Source organism: Canis lupus, chromosome 2 (genome assembly GCF_011100685.1).
Source record: "Canis lupus familiaris isolate Mischka breed German Shepherd chromosome 2, alternate assembly UU_Cfam_GSD_1.0, whole genome shotgun sequence".
Classification (NCBI taxonomy): Eukaryota; Metazoa; Chordata; class Mammalia; order Carnivora; family Canidae; genus Canis; species Canis lupus.
Window position 1 is genome coordinate 4913584 of NC_049223.1, and position 9808 is coordinate 4923391.

The 9808-nt window shown below is 37.8% G+C and overlaps 1 protein-coding gene across 2 annotated transcripts in view; it reads right to left on the minus strand.

The window, feature by feature from the left end:
- The window catches only part of PDSS1 (decaprenyl diphosphate synthase subunit 1), a 43699-nt gene extending 43332 nt beyond the window's left edge, over positions 1-367 (minus strand). For both annotated transcript variants that reach the window (XM_038529755.1, XM_038529753.1), the window contains exon 1: positions 120-367. The gene's annotated coding sequence lies outside the window, so the exon portion shown is untranslated. The remainder of the gene's footprint in view (positions 1-119) is intronic.
- Between the last annotated feature and the right edge of the window lie 9441 nt (positions 368-9808).

A 9808-nucleotide genomic window follows, 5' to 3' on the forward strand; every position in this document is an offset into this window, starting at 1 on the left:
CCGCGCGCCGCGCCTCCCGCCGCCAGCTCTTGCTCTGCGAGTGGAGGCAGAAACAGGAGCCCGCCCTGCTCCCTGAGCCGGGGGCTCGGGCTTCCGCGGCTGTGTGTCCTGGGCGTCACCTGCCACGCGGCGGTCCGCGGCCGGCTGCTGCCTGGCCTCCGCGGAAGTGCCCACCCTTGCGTCCTTCCAGTACCGGTCGAACCGCGAGCTGGGCTCCTGTGAGACTCACGCCCCGTTAGCCCCGTCTCTCGACTTCCGGACTCTGTCCTCTGAAAACCGCCTGGGGGTACCGCGGCACAGCCTGGCGGCCTTGTCCTTACGCGGGAGTCCCAGGCCGGGGTGTACTCAGCTGCGTGGGATTGGGTGGCGGGTGGTAACGTTGGGCAGGTACAGGGTTAGTACCTGATGCGGCTCAGACCTTCCCTTGATTCTACAGCCAGATCTACTCTTCTCCGGGTAATGAGAAAGGGTATTTAGGGGAGAAATCCTTGGCCTCCTTAATAATTCAACATGTACACAAACAGGGCCGGTGAAAGTGTAGGTGTTGGATACGGAAAGATAGTCCTCAGAAAATGCAGCGTTACCAGGAAATAGACCGACAAGTAGGCAACCACAGTTATTAGAACTTTTGTCTTCTTTTGAACTTAAAAAAAGTGAAAGTACCCCTCCTGTAGCTGAGCACGTTATTTTTATATCTTCAAAGAGGCGTGTTTTTTTTTCTTACTGTAAAAGCATAAAGTTTACTAGAATAAGCCTATTTTATGATTTTTTTTTCTAATCCCGAAGAATATTATGTAAAAGTCAGGTGCTTTGCAAATAAAGATGGTTAGTACCCATCTGTGGCTTGATCCAGGTTTGTACATTACTCAATAGGTAGACTTTGCCATGGTAAAGTCTAGTAATAAACACTTGTATTTACAGTGATCCTACCACTTAGATTTTATCATTTGCCCTTTTCACAGATAGGGAAGCAGATAACGAGGATTTACATTTCTGGCCAAGCTCACAGTTGGCAGATGCAGCACTACATAATTCTAGCAGGCTATTTTCATTTAGAGATCATTTTCCCCGATTAAAACAAAACCGCTCGCTCTTAAAAAGACGTAGTATGGCAAGGCCAAGTAGGAAAGCAGATGAAATTTGTGAAGGTTTCTATTATAGTGTAGCTAAACCTTTGATGAACAATAACCCACCCTGAGAACATGCAGAATAGCAAGTAGTTTTCTTTTTTAATTTCTTATTTATTTATTCATAGAAACACAGAGAGAATGAGAGGCAGAGACACAGGCAGAGGTAGAAGCAGGCTCCAGGGTCTCCAGGATCACGCCCTGGGCTGCAGGCAGCACTAAACCGCTGTGCCACCGGGGCTGCCCCTAGCAAGTAGTTCTTTTGACCCAACTAAGCCAAATGTGTGTCTTAGGAAGTTAAAACCATTGAGCTGTGCAAATAGCTGCTAAAGAACAGACTCCTCTTGTGCAAAGGCTAGGAACAGCTTGGGTCTTTTTGACTGTACTTACATGAATGAAACAACCAATATTGACTAACAAAAATGGAGTAATCGAAAGTGTGTAAGTGTGTAATCGAAAGCATTTTCAAAGTTATTTTGATGTTGGGGAGTTAACTATACTTCAAGACATTTTCTTTCCATAGTGATGACACTGCTTAAAACATTATCATGGTTTTACAGCCAAGGAGAGATTAGGTACACAATACTATGTATATATGTATACCATGTCTTGATTCATAGTACTGCCTGAAAACGTCTCTTGATGTTTTTAGATAAATGATCAATGAATTGTCAAGGTAACTGTGGTAAGAGCATTTATTGACAGAAGAGGTTCAAACATAGCTGCCCTGAAAGATTAACAGTTTTTGTGGATTTCCTAATCTTAGGGAAAACTGAATTCTAAACAATTAAATTTTGGAATTACTGATTTCTCTGAGATTTTGAGATAAAGTCTAAATATACATTTGGAATTTTGTCTTGGGATTGTAGTCTTTGACTAATTACTTGGATAAAGTGTAACAAAGGTGAGGGCTGGGGACCTCTGAAGCAGTTGACCTCTTTTGCTCCATGGCCAATGTTTAACTGTATTGACTGATCAACTGCCTTGCCAAAATGTCAATCAGTCGGTACAAAATCATGAGTATTAATGAATAGTATATACTGTCTGTGTTCTACTAAAATGTTAGGGCATTGTGAGAAATGCATAAATTATAAGTCTATTTCCACCTAGTGGCTCTCCTAAAAGAGAAGAAAAGACACTGTTGGTTCTACTTTTAATTGTAGAAGAATTTGTTTTCCATGGTGAATGCTGAAATCAGATGTTTTTGGTTAACTACCCATTATTCCCATTGATGTGTCTTACTTACCATGTATTTAGAGGAAAATAGAAAGGTTAAATCTGGTCCACACTTGCCTGTTTTTTTTTTTTTAATTTTTATTTATTTATGATAGTCACACAGAGAGAGAGGATGGGAGAGAGAGAGAGAGAGGCAGAGACATAGGCAGAGGGAGAAGCAGGCTCCATGCACCGGGAGCCCAACGTGGGATTCGATCCCAGGTTTCCAGGATCGCGCCCTGGGCCAAAGGCAGGCGCTAAACCGCTGCGCCACCCAGGGATCCCCACACTTGCCTGTTTTTATACTCATATGGGAAAGATAGAGGACTACTCTTATTTCTCTTATAACTGACATTTGGTTCACCTAGGCCTGAGTGGGCTAGATAGAAGTTAATCCAAACAGTTGGATAAATTGTCCTGATGCCACCTTTCTCTACTGATTCAAAATAACATTTTGAATGTTATTCATTCAAAATAACAACCCAAAGGGTTTTTTCAGTGCTTTGGGTTGTTTCAGTGCTTTTTGTTGAGTTCCTTTTTTTCCTTGCGTCTATTTTTGGAATGACTATTTTTAGTTATTATGTTCCTATAATTTATAATATGATGAGGAAATTCCCATTTCTAAAAAACATGTTTTTATTTTTCAAGATTTATACTTTAAGATGATCTGTTTCTTCAAAAAAATCATTCTAAGATGTTGGTTGGATTTCCATATGTTTATTAAATAATTTGGGTACAGTGACATCTTGACAATATAATTTCTATCTGGAAACAAGTTTTTGTGTCCCTTTGTTTTGTGATTTTATTAATATACTTACCCTCTTCTGTTTGTTTCTGGTCTTAATTGTTTTGGATTAGGAAAATAGATTAAGATTTTTTTAATTGTACTTAAAAGAAAATACATTCTGAGGAGCTAAAACATGTTCAAAGCTCTCTTTTTTTGTACAGCTTTTAAAATAAGGTACATGTGCTTTAGTGCATGTTTTGTACATTTAGTAAAACATCATCTGTTGCCTGGTATTAGAAATTTTTATATGTATCTATTTTGCTACGATTTTTCTGAAGGGCAGAAAGAATGAGATTAACTGCCTGATATTTCTTGGTTGGATTCCATTGACTTGGCTAGTACTATAATTCTAAAACTATAATGCAGCTCGCCTCCACTTTATTTATACATTCTTATTTATAAACATATGTATCCTGTTGGTCTCCCACAAGAGAAAATCCTTACAGACAGGATATGTGTTTTGTTTTAAACTTTTTCCATCTCTCATCATGTTGCGTGGTTCCATTTACTATATATGTGAATATTGGATAGATATGGTTGAAAATGACAAAATAGGTTTTCAATAACAAGTAGGAAGAAAAAGAGATATAAATTGATTTTCTTAACTATAGTCCATATAAGGAATATTAATGCTGTCTGTGCAACAAATGAGAACATTAAGAAGAGTTTCTGTTGTTTTTTTTTTTAATCAGCTGTGTTGCCAGTTGATCCTGTTAAAGAAAATTATGTTCGTAAGTGAAAAACTTTTCACTTTTTTCAATTGCCTTCCCTACTTCTTTCAGATCAAGAATACGTCTTGTAGCAGTTTCAAAGGTTAGGCTTTATTTTTTTCACAACACAAATACTTAAATCATTATAACTTTTGTCTAAAAAAAGTTTTTAGTGTTGAATTTTTAGTCTATTAGGTAACTATTAACTAAATTATTATCTTTGTGTTTAAAATTCAGATACTTGGAGAATGTCATTCTTAGAAATCACTTTTTGATACTGATTCCTGGAGCCCAGTACTCTGTTTCATCCTAAAGTTATTTTACAAAGAAAATATGCCTTTTTGAAAAAGGAGCAAATGAGTTTAATTCTTAGAAATGGGCTCTAATAACAAATTCCTAATTGTTCTTCCATGATACAATTGAAATTGGGATAGAAATAGGACATTTTATATTTTCTAGTTCCTTTAAAGAATGTGTGCTAAGAAAAATACTATTTTACTATGTATCACAAGAAATAAATAAAAATTTTAAAACTATCTAATAGAACTGATTTTCCAAATAGCATAAATAATCACACAAAGTATGGAACATCCCTCATAAAAACATATTAATATGCTTTTGGAAGAGGTTCATTCTTTTAATTTTCTTCCATCAAGTTTCTTTTCTCCAAAATTATTAAAGGATTTCTTTTTTTTTTTTTTTTTTTTTATGATAGTCACACACAGAGAGAGAGAGAGGCAGAGACACAGGCAGAGGGAGAAGCAGGCTCCATGCACCGGGAGCCCGACGTGGGATTCGATCCCGGGTCTCCAGGATCGCGCCCTGGGCCAAAGGCAGGCGCCAAACCGCTGCGCCACCCAGGGATCCCTAAAGGATTTCTTAAATTTGTAAGTTTTTTTTGTTGTTGTTTTTTTGTTCTTGTTTTTTTCTGCCTCAGGCAGTTCTAGAAGATATTTTGGATCTTGACTTATCTGTCTCAGAAACAGATGATTTTATCCAGCTTGTGAGTGGTAAGAAGACTGTATTTGGATCTATTCCATTGGCTCACAGTTATGGTGGCCACCAGGTATGAGCAGCATCAGCATTACTTGCCTCATGTAAATATAAACAGTTGGTGGAAATGCTGTCCTATTAGTGAAGTTATTTTGCATTAATTCCTATAATGTTAGTGTCTGGAGACTTCAACAAGATGTTTCTAGAAGAATGTATCATAAGATGTTCATAATTAGCCGATGTGATTTCTTGTTGTGATAAAGCTCATGCCCAACTTCCTTTGATGGAATCAAGAAAACCGAGGTAACAATGAATTATTGCTAGAGAACTCATTCAGAGAAGTTTTGGCAGGAGATTTAGGTAAAGTCAAGTAGCACAAATATCAATATAAAAGCCTCAGAAGGATTAGGAGATAATAGTTTTGCTAGGATAGCTGCAGAACAAAGTTTTAGAACTGCTAGGGACTGCTAGAATTTAATCAGGATTAATTGGGGGATATTATATATGTTGAATCAATTAGGAAAGCATCTTCTAGAAATAAAGTTAAGACTTTGAAGCAAGGCACACCTGGGTGGCTCAGTGGTTGAGCATCTGCCTTTGGCTCAGGTCATGACCCTGGGGTCCAGGGATCGAGTCCGCATCAGGCTCCCTTCAGGGAGCCTGCTTCTTCCTCTGCCTATGTCTCTGCCTCTCTCTCTGTGTCTCTCCTGAATAAATAAAATCTTAAAAAAAAAAAAAATTTAAAGCAAGTTCAGGGTGTGGTATCTGACTAATTTTATAAAAAAGGGAGAAAGAGAAGGAACACAGGACCAATTGTTGAACTAGATAAGATTTAACAGTCTGATTGTCTGGGGGCTGGTTTACTCTGGAATAATTTTTTGGGAAAAGTAGCGAAGTATAATAGGGTTGGAGTAAGGATGAAATTGGGAAATATGAAAAGTGAAAAGTGCTTCCATGATAGCTATAATAATAATAATATCAGGTTCTGGTTTGTTGGGTGCAGTTAATTCCTTTTAGATTTTTGTTGCTTTCGTTCCTCAATGCCCTAAGAAGCAAAAACGTCATAGAAGCTAAGCTAACATAAGCTGAGAAGCGAAGTGACATAGATAATTAGAACTGAAAAAGGGGATCCCTGGGTGGCGCAGCGGTTCGGCGCTTGCCTTTGGCCCAGGGCGCGATCCTGGAGACCCGGGATCGAATCCCACGTCGGGCTCCCGGTGCGTGGAGCCTGCTTCTCCCTCTGCCTATGTCTCTGCCTCTCTCTCTCTCTCTCTGTGACTGTCATAGATAAATAAAAATTTAAAAAAAAAAAAAAAAAAAAAAAGAACTGAAAAAGACCTCAGGAGTCATCTGTATGACAACCTTGAACCTCAGCATCTTGATCTTTAATGTGCAAGGGTTGACCAAGTCCATTCCAGGAGTTGTGAGAAGTGCTGAGGCAAAGAAATCCACTTAATTTTATTTAACACCCTTTTTTTCAAACATACTCGACTGTAGGGTTTTGTTGGGCTTTGTTTTTAAGGAATAATTACTAACATTTTGCTGAACTATGTTTTTTCAATTTAGAAACTGCGGGACTAGATGATCCTTATTTTATTTTATTTTATTTTTTCCTAGCTCCCAAATACAGGGATTCCATAGTTCAAAAAGTCATTCCCCATATAGGTTAAATTGATTAGTGTTTTGTACCAGTACTTACGTGTACTGTTAAAGTACAAATGCAGACCTTAAGCCTGCAGAGTTTTATTAAGCTGTGTTTTTTTTTTTTGTAGTTTCTTTTTGTAGTATAGATTACATTTTTATCAATTTCACATTTCATCTCTTGCTTCTGATTTGAAATTATAAATATTTATAAGGATGGCTTTGCCATTTTGAAGAGTAAATTATTTTTATTTTTTATTTTTTAAACGATTATATTTATTTATTCATGAAAGACCCAAAGAGACAGGCAGAGGGAGAGGCAGGCTCCCCACAGGGATCCCTGGACCCCGGGATCACAACCTGAGCTAAGGCAGATGCTCAAGCACTGAGCCACCCAGATGTCCTAGTAAACGATTTTTTTTAAAATTTTTATTTATTTATGATAGTCACAGAGAGAGAAATAGAGAGAGGCAGAGACACAGGCAGAGGGAGAAGCAGGCTCCATGCACAGGGAGCCTGATGTGGGATTCGATCCCAGGTCTCCAGGATCGCGCCCCGGGCCAAAGGCAGGCGCCAAACCGCTGCACCACCCAGGGATCCCTAAACGATTTTTATTAATAGAGAACTACCTTCTTGTTTCCCCTGACTTCTGTCCTGGCTCTGGATTCACCATTCTTTCTTCTTCTTTTTCACAGTGTGGGATATATCTAATGTATTGTTGACTTTAGAAATTTCCAGAGTATCCTGAGAGCACCTCTCAGATTTGTGGTCTTAGGGGTTATTACATAGCTAAAATTAATGGTAGTCTGTTTCTGGTTAAAATAAAAAATTAAAATACTGAGTAGATTTTTCTCAAATTCATGTTTTTCTGTCAGAACTATAAATATAGTTTAAATATTCCACACCTGTTTATAGAACTCCTTTTATGTGCCAGGAGTTAAAATGGTGAAAGACACCTGTCCTCTTTGCTCAGATTGCTAATACTCTAGGGTAGAGGATAGATAAAGAAATGAATTCTGATTACATCAGGGTTGTGATGGGGTCGATAGGAGTTTGGGAATTCACAGAACCACCCTCCTAGTCCCAGAAAGTCTGGGAAGTCTTCTGTGGAAGTAACATGCATCTAGAAAATGGAGTAATGTCTAAGCAAATCACTGCCAGGAATGATAATTATTACCATCTTACAAGCACTTACATATGTTAGATGTAGTACAAAGCACGTGTTAGCATTTATTCTTACAACAACCTGGCAAGGGTTATCCTATTTTACAGAAATGAAAGGTCAGTCTCAGTGGGATTAAGTAACTCAAATTTACATATCTAGTAAGTGGCATAACTGGAAGTTGGGCAACCACAAACAGAAAAAGTTGGAAACAGTTGACTGTAAGTTCAAAAGCAATTTTCTCGGGTACAAATATGTTCTTGATTTTACATTGCATACATGTACTATCGGTAAGTTTTCTATGAATAAATTGTTCCTAGTTCGTATTCCAGATTTAAATAGATCAGTAGGTCAGTTCTAAGTATTCTACACCTAACAAACTTGAGCTCAGCTGTAAGATGATGAAGTTAATTATGTGTCTCCAATTTATATTTTTAAAATCAATTTCACTTACGTCTTATTGATTGAATTTTATTTTCACCTTTGTTCAAGATGTTGATTATTATAATCCTAAAAATGCAACACCCCATTCTCAATTTGGACAAAATAACTTTGGCTATAAAATTACTATGAAAGCTTCAAAGGTTAATAAGCATGAATAATTTTCCTTTGTCTCCTTTAGTTTGGGATATGGGCAGATCAGCTCAGGGACGGAAGAACCCACCTTATTGGAATTTACATGAACAGGTACCACATGTTTCCTGGTATAATAGCTTTTCTGGTAAATATTAACATGAATCTTCTAATACTTAGATTTCTTTGTTGTTGTTGAAGGCAGGGTGAAAAGTGGGAGCTCCAATTAAAAGGCTCAGGAAAGACCCCATACTCCCGGTACAGTTTGATACTTTTTTTAGAGTCATCTAAATAAAAATTGATGTTGTCTCTTAACTATACCTGAAAAGCTTTTTTCTCTTATTTGCCCTAGAAATGGTGATGGCAGAGCTGTACTTCGTTCCTCAGTGAGAGAATTTTTATGCAGCGAGGCTATGCACTCTCTTGGAATTCCAACTAGCAGAGCTTCAAGGTAATTCCTTTTTCCTGAAAGCTAACTTTCAGGACTGCATCATGTTATCTGCAGGCATGTGTCAGTACATTGAGCAGATAAATCTCTGGTAGCATGACTTCTCATTGTTTCTTAGGGTTTTAGGGACTTCTTGGTAGTTTGCTAGCAGTTAACATATAACTTTAATTGTTGGATTCTCTTATGTTTCAGTCTAATTGTGAGTGATGATGAGGTATGGAGAGATCAGTTCTACAATGGAAACATTACAAAAGAACGAGGTAATAAAATTTCTAGAATACTTACATAAAATTAGGCTAAGTTCCTAAAGAATAACAGATCCTGCACCTCTTTGCAGTCTTATTAAAAAATGACCCATGGTTCAAGATGTAATTGCAGCATTAGGATATTATCATAGAACATCCTTTCTTCACATCATCAGCTCTTTGGTTTCAAACAGCAGGAATCTGGGAAGTGAACAAAAATGTTTATGGACAGCCAGCAAAATGTTACAAAGCCAGGACACGAAAGTTCATATACTTTTTTCTGAGGAGAGACTCCTCAGATCTTTCCTCAGAGCCTGACTGCTCTTACTTCATGCTTACTTCCAATCGGTTCAGTTAACTTTTTCCTCAGCCATTAGTAGGCCAGAAATAAAAAATTAGGAAGGGGTGAGAAGTGTGGTGTAGAGCAGCAAAGAGAAAAAATGAGAGAAACTTGACCCTGAATCTCTGGGGAGAGAAGAGACTTGAAAATCAACAGTATACGTTTTTTAAAAAATAAAAATTAAAAAATTAAAAAATTAAAAAATAAATGTTTTATTTATATTCATTCATTCATTTATTCAGAGTAAGCTCTACAACAATGTGGGGCTTGCACTCACTCCCCTGACATCAAGAGTTACATGCTCTACCAACTAAGCAAGCCAGGGGCCCTAATAATAAACTTATTCAACACCTTAGAAAGCAGAGTTGTTGAAGGCTGCTGATAGCTGCACATGTTTTTTTGGGGCCTGTGCACATCACTGTGTGACAGGGCAGGATTTTTCCTGTTATTCACAGTGATTTACTGAGTGTGCATGTTATATTCCTTATGCTTAGCACCTGATATGTTTCGACAAGATTTTCATTAAAAAAAAATCTCCCTAAGATATTCATGCTTAAAGGAGTTCAG